Genomic DNA, 11,851 nt, shown 5'->3' with positions numbered 1-11,851 from the left:
CCACTGGGCAACAGCTCCAGGGCAGAGCCTCGAGTCAGCTCCAGACAGGGAGATGGGAATAAGAAATAAAGAGTGCAATTGCACTTCACCATGATCCCCGTATCATTCCACTGTGGATCCTGGTCCACAACTGTTCCCCCTAACCAAAACAGCACCAGTGCCCAGGGACAACCCAATCCTGTCTCTGGGAAGAGGAATTTAAGCATCACCTCTGAACTAGAGCAGTGATTGTTGTCACCTGAGATGGGCAGACAAGAACCAACCCAGAACCAGAAAAATGGGTTTTGTTGCAGATTGTAACAAAATTTCTGTTTCTCCTGGAACTGATGAAGCACCTGCTCCAGTGCATATGGTGAATTCCTGTCACCCAGGGCAGCAGAGCAGGCTGGGAAGGGCAGGCCACTAAGAACTGGCTTCTTCTGACCAGTCACCATGCTCTGAGTGGGAGAAGCATCACCAGGATTTGTGTGACTTATCCACAGCAGGACAGGCACAGCCTCCTCCATGTGCCCCAAAGTGAACTCCTGTCTTGGAGACCCCTGTGGGTGTGGGCAGGTCCCTGAACACTGCAGATCCTGGTCTGTAGGGCTCAATCCATCCCTTGATCCAGCCCAGGACAGGGCAGGGCAGGAGTGACCTCAGTTTCCCAGCTGAGGGGTTAGGACTGCTCCCAGCTAATCACCAGCAAAGGGTGAAGGTTAAGGACCAGTCAGAAGCTTGCAATGCAACCTGGCAGTCATTTGGGGCATCTTCCCTCTTTCTGGGGGGACATTTTAAAACAACCTGCCTAACAGAGGGGTTTGACAGTGAGTACTATGGATCATTGAATCCCTTCTCCTGGGCTGATGGTGGGTGATGCAGCCCTTTGCACTCACAGCCATGTCCTGTTCATGGACAACTGTTTCCCCCTCTGGAATGAGTCCCAAGCAGCAGGCTGGCATGACAGGAATCTTCATCTCTGGACCCCTTCTCCTTTGTAGTCAGACAATGACAATGATTTCATTTTTGTTTCACTTTCTTCCTTGTCACCAACATTTCTTTTGTCCCTTTCTTTCTTTACAAATGTTAATTTCCGTCTTTGTCTCGGGCTGTAGCTGTTTCAGTGCATTGTCTTCTGCCAACTGAAATGAAATCCTCCTCGATAGACAGATCTGAGAAAATTAACATCATGCTGCAATTTGGAACAAGCACAGCTGCAGCAGCTGCTCAGCTGAAGTGAAAGAGGCACAAGAACAACAGGAGTGAAAAGCATCCCCGACCCAGAAGAGCTTTGTGGCCACACTCTGCCTGTGTCCATCAGAGTGGCATTCCTTTCTGATTTGAAATCAGTAAAATGCCTAGGGACAGCATCGGGCAGGGTTTTACATTCCTGCTGAATTTGCATCAGCTGGGGCAAGAAGAGGACTGGGAACTCTGGGCCAGTCACCTGTCTATGCAAAGATAGGTCATGGAGCTCATCCTCTTGGAGTCCTCATCCAAATGTGTGCAGGATGGGGAAGTGACCACAAAGAGCTGGGACAGGTTTACCGAGGGCAAATTGGGTTTGAAAGGCTGGAGGGAGACTTTGGACAAGGGCCTGGAGGGACAGGACAAGGGGAAGTGGCTTCCCACTGCCAGAGGGCAGCTTTGGATGGGATATTGGGAAGGAATTGTTCCCTGTGAGGGTTATGAGGCCCTGGCACAGGCTACCCAGAGAAGCTGTGGCTGCCCCATCCCTGGAAGTGTCCAAGACCAGGTTGGACAGGGCTTGGAGCAACCTGGGACAGTGGAGGGTGTCCATGGAATGAGATAAGCTTTAAGGTCCCTTTCAACCCAAGCTGCCCTGTGATTCTGTGATTCTATGAAAACGCAGAGCTGTCTCTACCTCCTTGTCCCATGACATTCCCATTAGCTTATTCCCATTCACACCAATTTGAATAAGACCAGAATGGGCCCCAAAGGGTTAGAGATGATCACGTCAAGTTTTGGGTTTAAAATGTTATAGTTCAGGAATTCAAATTTAACAGAAGTGCTGTTATTACCTTCCAGATGCACTACATCTTACATCTCCAATGTGCACAAAGGCACTGAACAGAGGTGGAAGTCTCTCTGGGTATTGTATGATTTTGAGAACAAAAGCTGAACATCTTCCTAGACCACCAAGACAAATGCCAGAATCAGAGCTAATGAACAGCACAACCAGCTGCAGCTGCAGAACCAGGACACGAAGGAAAAAAGACTTTTCAGCAGTTCTGCTTCCAAAGTGAACTTTCTTCCTTGAGCTGAGCAAAACAGCACTCAAAGAAAGGCTGGCAAAAAGGACACTGATCCCTCAAGTTTCCAGCAGCCACCACTCCAGGGATTTTGAAGGAGGTTAATGGTATTTAGTAATTTACAGGACCAAGTCCAAACGAACTGGAAAGCTCCAGCTCTGGGAAGCTGACTGATAATGTTGTGGTAACCAGCAGAATGCCTCAATTAATTCCTCAATTAAATCCTCAATTAACTTATCAGATGCAGGACAGGCTGAGCTGGACAAGGCAGTTGATGCCTCAGCAGAATCCTTTGCCAGGATGGAAGGAATGTGGAAATCATTCAGGATTAAAATTCCTCTGGCCCATCCAGTTGCCTCCGTGCAAGCACAGCAGGACTACAGCCCCAGGGTGATGGCAGGGACAAAAGCTTCCCTGATCTGCCCTCATGGCACATCCCCTCCTCACTGCTGGACTCCTGAGGACATGCTCAGCCTTATGCTAGAGAGATCAAGAGGGAGAGAACAAAGAAAAATGGCAAGTGCTTTCCTGTGGGGTGGGTATTGCTGATTTTACACTCCCAGAGTGATTTTACACTCCCAGGGCCGTTCGCTGCTCCCTCTCTCAAACACAGGCAATGGATGGCACTTGTTACACCTGCAAACAACCCAGGTGGTGCTTGTGCAGAGTTTCCCTCTCTTCCTGACCCAGCTCCTCCCACTCCGACTGAAGGAAATAAATCCTGTTGCCCTTCACACTCAGCTCTGTCAGGGTTGTGTAACTTGCCCTGCCCCTGCCTGCTGTGGGAGCCCAGCACGCAGGGACTGCCTCTCTCTTCACACCTTCGGCCCCTTTGAGCTCTTCATGCTTTTGTGCCTTTCACAATATTGGCCTCTTCTCGGCAAGGATTTGGGTTTACAACCTGCTCACACCTCACAATGTCCCGTCTGCGTGTGCAGGAATGTTCAACAAAATGTGCTGGAAGCTTTAGTTTGGCTGCAGCACAGCAGGAGAGAGCACTCAACCCCTTTGACTTGAGGGTTTCTTCTGTACTTGAGGGTTTCTTCTGTAATGACTCTCTTTGTGCAAGGAAATGTTATAAATTGAGGCAGGAATTTGTAGCACAAGTGTGTGAGTATTTCTTTATTGTCAGTTAAGCAAATCCAGTAGAAAAATTAGCTGTGAAGTGGCCTCTGAGTGAAAAACTCATCACATCTCCATCAGCCCAGCAGAAGTAGAGTGCAAATGGGTTTGTGTCAAGAATACAAATGGTTTTATTTCAGGAGTTTTGATTGAATTAAATAGAAGTTGAAATTATCCTGCAATTGAATTAACTGAATGTCACTGTATTTCTCACACATTTCATAAAGATTTTAAAGAGCACTTAGAGCAGGGTTTTGTGTCCTTAGGGCTGCGTGAACAATGAGTGATTTGTCCTTTTCCATGAAGTGCCTTTTGAGACATCTCACACCGGTTGTGTGACACTCTCACTACCAACCAACAAAGCATGTATGCACTCAAAAAAGGGTTGAAATCCCTCAAATTTTTGCCCCTTCAAAATTAGAAACTAAATGACACAGCTGGAGGAAGAGGCCATCTGAGGAATCAGGTTCAAAGTGCAGGAGTCCAAGAAAATCAGTGGAAGGGAGTAAAAGACCTTTAGGACTGTTGTGAATCCCAGTGCACGTCCCTGCACTGTGGAGCTGCTGTGTCCCTTTGGGGTGGATACAGGGATGCCACTGGTGGTGACAGGCTGTTCTCAGGGGTTGTGCTGCTCAGTCATACCATGTGTTGTGCTACACTTGCAGTGCACACACTCAAATGTTTTACTCAGGGTTTTATGTGTTTGATCTGGTGGCTCAAAGCCCATCCAGCTCCTGAAACAACCACCCCAGTTCTTCTGGAACCCTGTTCCTGTCACCTGCTGTTAGAGGCAAAGCTCTTTGTTGGATTTCTTTGACTGTGGACACTGACAAAACCCCCCACTGGGTGCTGGGGTGCCCATGGAACTGCCATCTCCCCTGTGGCACAGCAGACCTGCACGTGGTTGGGGCAGAGCATGAGCTCAGCTGCCCTGTGAGGTTTCCTTGCCAGCTTAGCAAGGATGTAGGAGTCCATCCAGGAACCCCCCAGGGCATTCCTCCTCTCTCAGGGCTTTGTGTCAACCAGCATTTCCTTCATCCTCTCTCTGGAGCCTTTGTGTCTTTCCTCCTCTCACCCAGCTTGCCAGGAAGAGACTCACAGCAGTGACACTGTGGGACCTCATCTTTCTCAGCCAGCAATGCTGGCCTGGAAACTCTTCTGCCTGCATGTTTGCTCCATCCTTCTCCAACTCTCTGCTCATGCTGCTTTCCTCACCCCAGTTCCTCTGTTTGCTTAGCACTTTGTCAGTGGAGCTCCTTCTGCCTGTGCTGAGCTGTTCTTTGCTGCTCTCAGGCCAAGGCCAGGTCCCACAGCTCCCACACATCACTGTGCTGGTGGCACACTCTCTCCTGCTGGTGATCACATATGCTCTGCTCCTAAAATAGGATTCCACCTTTTTTTACAGATAAAAAAACCCCAAAAACAAGGGAAAGGGACACTGGGTGTGAGTCTGTGTCAGCTGTTCTGTGCATGAGAGTGATCTTGTCAGATTTGTGTTGCAGAGTGAAACACGGAGATCTGTTCTCACCCCTTAACTCTGCCAGAAATCCTATGGGACCTCCAGCAAAACACTGAGTGCCTTCATCCCTAGATCACAGAATTACAGAGCCATGGAATAGTTTGGATAGAAAGGGACCTGAAAGCTCATCCTGCTCCACCCCCTGCCATGGGCAGGGACACCTTCCACTATCCCAGGGTGCTTCAAGCTCCATCCAACCTGGCCTTGGACACTTCCAGAGATGGGGCAGCCACAGCTTCTCTGGGTACCATGTGCCAGGGCCTCACCACCCTCACAGGGAAGAATTTATTCCTGATATCTCATCTAACCTTTCCCTCTGTCAATATAAAACCATTTCCCCTTTTCATGTCACTACCTGCCAGAATAAAAAATCCTCCTCCCTCTTTTTTCAGAGGCATCTACAAACTTTTGGTAGAACCTAACATTGTCTGAGAGCTTCCTGGCTGATCCTAGTCCCTAAAATCTACTTCTTACACCCTGGTGCCTGTTTGTAGCTCCAAACCTTCCTGTGTGGTATTGGGAAAAAGCAGCTCCCTTATGCCTTGAATAGAGCTGAGTCCCACACTGAGGTGAGACTATTTATTCCCAGAAGAATAGGAAGGCTCAGATGTTCTCTGGTTATGCAGAATTCACCTTTGATACCAAGCAAATGTTGAGGTGAAAGCAGAGTTCAGACATTACAATGCAAATATTGTTGGTACAGATTTAAAGACAGAAAAGTGAAGCATTTGAGCAGAACTTTAAATGAACTGCAGCTGGGCTGTTTTGTGTGGTCAATGAGCTGATGGGACACTCACAGTAGTGGCAGAGAAACAGTGTTTTAAAAAATTCCAGTCTTTGACACATCCACAAAAGCATCCTGGATTAGGGACAGGTATAATTTCACATCCCCAAAGCTCCTCTGGGATTCTGGTGCTCTCTCACAGTGGTTTGCTGTGACACACAGGTCTCCTATGGATGGTCCCACCTGATTTTCTAGCCATGGTGGCCTCTGTGTGTGATAACCTGGACTTGACCAGATGGTTCACAGTCCCTGTGTGGGGGGAGGGCTCAGCTCTGTCCTGGACTTTGTCCTATGGTACCTGAAAATGTCCCTCATGGATTAAGGTTAAGATGTGCTGAGAGCCAAAAGGTGCTGGGGGAACAATGGCCCTGGTGTGTGGCTTCTTCACAGAGAAAAGCAAGGCACAACTTCCCAAGGATTTTCTGCGAGGCACATTCTCTGAACCTCAGAGAAAGAAAAAACAATTCTTATCTCATTTACTGCTCCTGTGTTTTAGAACAAGTAGAATACATTGTAAAAAATTGTTTACCTAAAAGAAATTAGTAATTAAATTGTACTGTGTTTTAATTCATTAATGAATTAAATCCATGTATGTGTGTCAGGACTGTCAGCTGACAGTCACAAAATTCTGTACAGTAAAGTACTTAACAAATTCAGGGTAATATAGTGTAATATAGTATAAAAAAGTAATTAACTAACCTTCTGATATCAATGGAGTCAGATGCATAATTTCTCCTTTTGTTAGGGTTGCCCTGCTTTTACTATACTGGTGTGTATTTTAATTCAAGGGTAAATGCTATAGAGAATCACATTTATTCTTTTCCCCGACTTTTCTGTTGAGGATATGAACTCTGGGAGAGATGAGACCCCTCCCTGTGTGTCTGTGCAGTGCCTCACCTCCTGCCCTGGGCCTGGCACACCTGACTGGCATTAATGTAAACCTTGGCCACACTGTTTATGTATGGTACGTGGCAAATAGTGAGGCCAAAACCTGTTTTGCCTCTTGGCACCTCAGTGCTTTGCTGAGTGTTCCTGCCCTGCAGAGCTCTTCAGGTTTGCTGAACCTGACTCTCCCTGGGTGATTGCATTATTTTTCTAAGCACTGAGACCCTGTTCTGTGCCTGGCAGTGACATTCCTGCCCCCATGCAGGTCCCATCACAGCAATTCTGCCCATTTACCAAATGCCCAGACAGGCAACTTGTCCTGCACTTTATCACAACAGCAAAACATGTATGACTGACAAGGTCACAAGTATCAGGGATGGCTTGGGTTTGTTTGTGAACCTACAGGCACACCCTGGCATCCCAGGGTGAGGTCATCTCAACAAATCTTCCTGCAGATCTCTCACCCCATCCTTTCAGCTCTCTGGACTGAGCCTTTTCTTAAACACTTGGTTCATTACCACAACCATGATGAAGAGCAGCTCTGTGAGATAATTTTATGATGGCTCCTTGTTGCTGCTAGAAAGACAGGGAACAATTAGTCTCCTTGGCCAATAAGAACAGAAGGTGTTACTTGACAGCAGATAAAATTTAAGACTTGAAAATACAAACTTAAGACTTGAAAATACTTGAAAATACAAACACAAGACTTGAAAATACTTGAAAATACAAACACAACAGTCAGTGAATGAAGATTTGGGCACCAGAGAAAACCCACAGACAGTCAAGCTCACAGCATTAAAGAGGCAGATGAAAATGTGCCTATGGAAATATGACAGGCTAAAACCATTAAAGGCAGATGATTGAATGGAAAAGCCAACTAGCATGCTTCCTGTGGGTAGGAGGTCTCTTTTCCCTACACCATTCTTTTTACTGGATGATTCACTAACCAGTCTTTGTCCCAGCTTTCCCTGGTCTCTACTAGAGGCACCCTACAGGCTGCAGGGCTCACAGACCTGTCACAGCACGGCAAGTCGTTAGAAACCTAAATCTCATGGTTCATGTACAAGGGCCAGGCAGCTCTCCTGAGAGCTGAGGTAATTAAATTTTGCTCAGTCATGCAGGTAGAGAGAAGCAGCTCTTGATAATCCTGCGTCTTGTCCTTGCATGTCTTTGTAACACACTCTGTGGCAGCTGGCTTGGCCTCTCCAGAATGCACGAGCTGGAAATGTACTCCTGCAGAGGGCTGGGGGAGCTGAGGACACTCCTTAGGCTTCAGATGGTCTGTGTGGTTTCTGTCCTCAGAAAAAAGATGTCACAGAATCACAGAATCACAGGATGGTTTGGGTAGGAAGAACTTAAAAGGACATCTCGTTCCAAGCCTTCTGGGCAGGGACACTTCCCCCTGGACCAGATTATCTCCTGGCAAAACCACCACCAGCACAGTCCCCTGAGGGAAGGAAATTTCATTTGTTAAAGGAAAACATCTCATTCTATTTCTACAGCTTCTCCACTCATCAAATCTGCAGGAGTCTTTCTGCAGACATGAGGGCCTGCAGCCTACACCAGGCTGACCAAACAGTGACAGCAGCTCAAGCAGCACCCGTCAGCCCTTCAGCAGCAGCTGGCTCTGGCAGATCTCCCTTTGCTGTGTGTAGGACATGCAGCTCTAGCTGAAATGAGGGAACCAGGACAGTGCAGGCTTAGCCCCCTGCTCTGGACAGTGCCATGAGTGGAAGTAAAGCCTCACCTCCCTGTGACTCCAGGTACAGAGGACAAAATCCCACCAGTCACCAGCAGAGTCAGTAATGAAAACAGAGCTGATGCCCAGTTCATTGTAGATAACAAAAGACTGTCCCCAAAAGGTCAGAATCCTTGACTCCATCTTACTCAGGAGAAACTGAGGCACAGAACTGTGACATGACCTCTCAGGGCTGAGGACTGAGAGCTGGTTTCAGTTCAGCACTCTGTCCAAGGCCAGCACTGGCTCCATCACATGGACTTGAGAGCTTTAATCCCCATCACACACCCCCTCTGCACCTGCAGAACTTTTCCTCCCCAACCCCCATCTTTGGTGTCATGCTGTTCCATTCTCATTCACAGTCCTACAGCCAAAACATTCCCTTCCTAGCATGGATGAGCTCTGCAGCACATCAGAGGGTTCACTCCTTGCCCCCCAGGAAAAAGGCAGCTCTTCTCCATGGAGAAAAGGAAGTGGAGAGGAAGAGGCCTGAAAGTGAAACCCTCCTGCCTGAAAGAACCCAGACCTGTGGAAGGATCACAGTTCTTCAGTCCCAGCGGGTTTGGGATGGCACCGCAGAGACTGATGGAGAGGGGGGCTGCCACACGCCCCCCAACACGCGGGGCACGTGTGGTGCTCCAGGATCTGGTCCTGAGAGCAGCTCTGAGATCCCCACGGGGGGCACCACAGCCTGATCGTGTCCCTTTGTTACTGCACAAATTCTTTTACTGGTGCATTCCACCATCTAGTGGAGATCTCGGAGAGGACAGAGTGCAGCAGGGCAAGAGCTGCCACAAGACACAAAACCATAGGACAACTGAAAATGGAAACGATCTCCAAGACCATCAAGTGGAACCTCTGCCTGAATCCCACCCTGTTCACAAACCATATAACGAAGTGGCACAGTTACTCATTTTTTGAGCACTTCCAGGGAACGGTGTCTCCACTACTGCCATGGGCACCCTGCACCAATGCCTGACCACTCTTTCAGTAAGAAATTTTCCCTAATATTCAACCTGAACTTCCTCTGGCACAACTTGAGGCCATTTCCCCTTGTTTTGTCACTCATCTTTTCAGCTGCTCCTCATCAGATTTGTGCTCTAGAGCACTGTACATGTAGTAACAGCTCTTGTTCCTACATCATTTTATCTTATTCAAGATCTGCCGAGATCCTTTTGTTGCTCAGGGTAACAGATGTGTTTACTTTGCACTTAGATGAAAACTTGATCAAGTTCAGAGCACAAGTGTAGACTAGTAAAAGGATTTGAACATTTTACACAAACCCTGATTAATCCTGCAAATGGAGACCTCAAGGAGCCATACAGAAGGCTCATAGGGAGCATCCTGCTGTGTGGAAGTGGGACTGGACAGTGCTTGACACTTGTCAGTGACTCCACATCACCTCTGTGAAGTTTATATTAATCACGAGGTGAAACCCAGTGATCAGCACAGTGGAAACCAAACACAGAACAACTTCTCCAGTGTGTTCAAGCACTGGATCCTGGCTTTGAACCATGTTCTGATGGGAGTTGGTTAGGAGAACCTAAAAATGGGGATTGTTACAGTCACCTCGATAGAAGGAAGTCCAGTGTCCTACCTCAGAGAGTACACACCTGCATTGCTAAGAAAGAACTTCCACCCTAAACCACTGAAGAAGCCTTTCAGAAGACATTTGGGTCACAGCAGGAACTATTTCATCACCACTTCAGCAGTCACAGAGGGTGAATATGGTGATATGACAATCACCCTCATGCCTTGATTTTTAGCTGTCTGCAATATTCAGTACTTAAAAATCAGCCGAGATTTTGCAGCTTTTCACAGGTACTCAGAGACAAAAATGCACAGGGCACTTCAGCAGCACATGAGATGCTCTGCCTGGAGGTGTTCAAGACCAGGTGGGACAGAGCTTGGATCAACATGGGATAGTGGAAGATGTCCCTGTCCATGGCAGGGGTTGGTACAAGAGGATCTTTAAGGTCCCTTCCCACCCAAACCATCCTGAGATTCTGTGATTCCAAGTGTCCTGTCTGTCCTTGGTGATACCAGAGTTCTCCTGCAAAGCCATCTGCTGCTAACAAGGGATGGGGATGGTGACAGGGATGTCCTCACCCACACTGCTGCCACCAGAGGCATGTGCAGGGCATTTGGAGTAGGCATCAGTCAGAAGAGCATGAGCTGACACCCACCCAGAGTGAGACAGGTGCTAAATGTACCTACCAGACACCTGTGGTGATAAGCAGCACTGGTAACAATAAAGACAAAGAGTTTTCTCTGCATTGCTGCCCAGGATGGGGTGGCAGTCAGCCCACACTGCAGATCTCACAGGGGTCTGCAAGCTCCTGGATATTCTGTCAGGAACACTCCAGTGCAGGAGTGCCACTTCTTTCACAGGTCACAGAGAAAAGAGTCACTTTCTGAAAATGGTATTTCAGTCTCAAAAATCTGGTTGCCACAGGTCATCCTGTCACCTTCATGTAAGAGGAGGCTGTGAATGTCCTGACTTGAATAACTGCATGTATATATCATACATAATATATAATTTATTATCACTATCATTAACATTATATGAATGTAACATCACAATAAGCCTTTCCCTGTACAAATAGGCCCCTAAACTGCAAGGAAGTTCAAGGAAGTGTTTGAGGATTCCAGTCTATTCATTCCTTGCATAATCCCAGTAACACATTAACATTCCCCAGAGCTATGCCAGTCCTCCCAGCAATGTTTTCCAGTTAAATTGTTTTGTTGTGAATCAAATCCTGTTAAATAAACAGAGCAGATCAATTTCATCTCATTTCACATTTCTGAAAGGGAAATAGTCTGTATTTTGCTGAGAGCTGAGAACAAGGCACTGCGAGGGCAAAACTTACTGAGGGCAAAATTAAGGGTGAAACACACATACCCACATCCACTTTCACCCACTTCTGCAAAAAGCAGATGTAATTTTGCATAACTTGAGATATTTGTGATCTGACTTTTCTGGGTCACTGTTATTCCACACCATTTAATGTTCACAATAGCTCCCACTGAGTGCAGTTCTCTCCTGAGCACCACGGGATGTCCAACCCCTGAGGCCTTTAATGAGGCACTGAGAAAAGGATTTGTGTGTGCCGAAGTTAATGCTCACATCGAGGTTACACACATCTCTACAAGAACGGACTTCCCTTCAGCTACAAGACACGTGTCTTGTGACCCACTCATGAAATGGGAAAAGCTGGTATGTCTAAAGGGAGAGCTCAGCCTCCCTGTGCCTTATCAGGATGTGCCACCAGGCAGTGACAGTGACAGCCCTTGCCTGCTCTCACCCATCTCACTGCCACCAGACCCATGGCCACCATTCTGCAGAAAAGGTGCTGGAAATATTGTTTTTTTAATTTCCCACTTAAGAGCTACTCGTAGGACAGCAGAAAACAGGAAGAGTCCTTTGTGGAGGAACAAATCAGCATGGCCAGGTAATTCTGAGAGCAAATGCTTCCTCCAAGGGGGCAGCAGGCACTGCACTCCTGTGCACTCCTGTGCAGGGCCACCAAGTGCCAGCAGCGAGGGGACAG

This window comes from Haemorhous mexicanus, chromosome 27 (genome assembly GCF_027477595.1).
Source record: "Haemorhous mexicanus isolate bHaeMex1 chromosome 27, bHaeMex1.pri, whole genome shotgun sequence".
NCBI classification, from domain to species: Eukaryota; Metazoa; Chordata; class Aves; order Passeriformes; family Fringillidae; genus Haemorhous; species Haemorhous mexicanus.
This window is presented reverse-complemented; position numbering follows the sequence as displayed.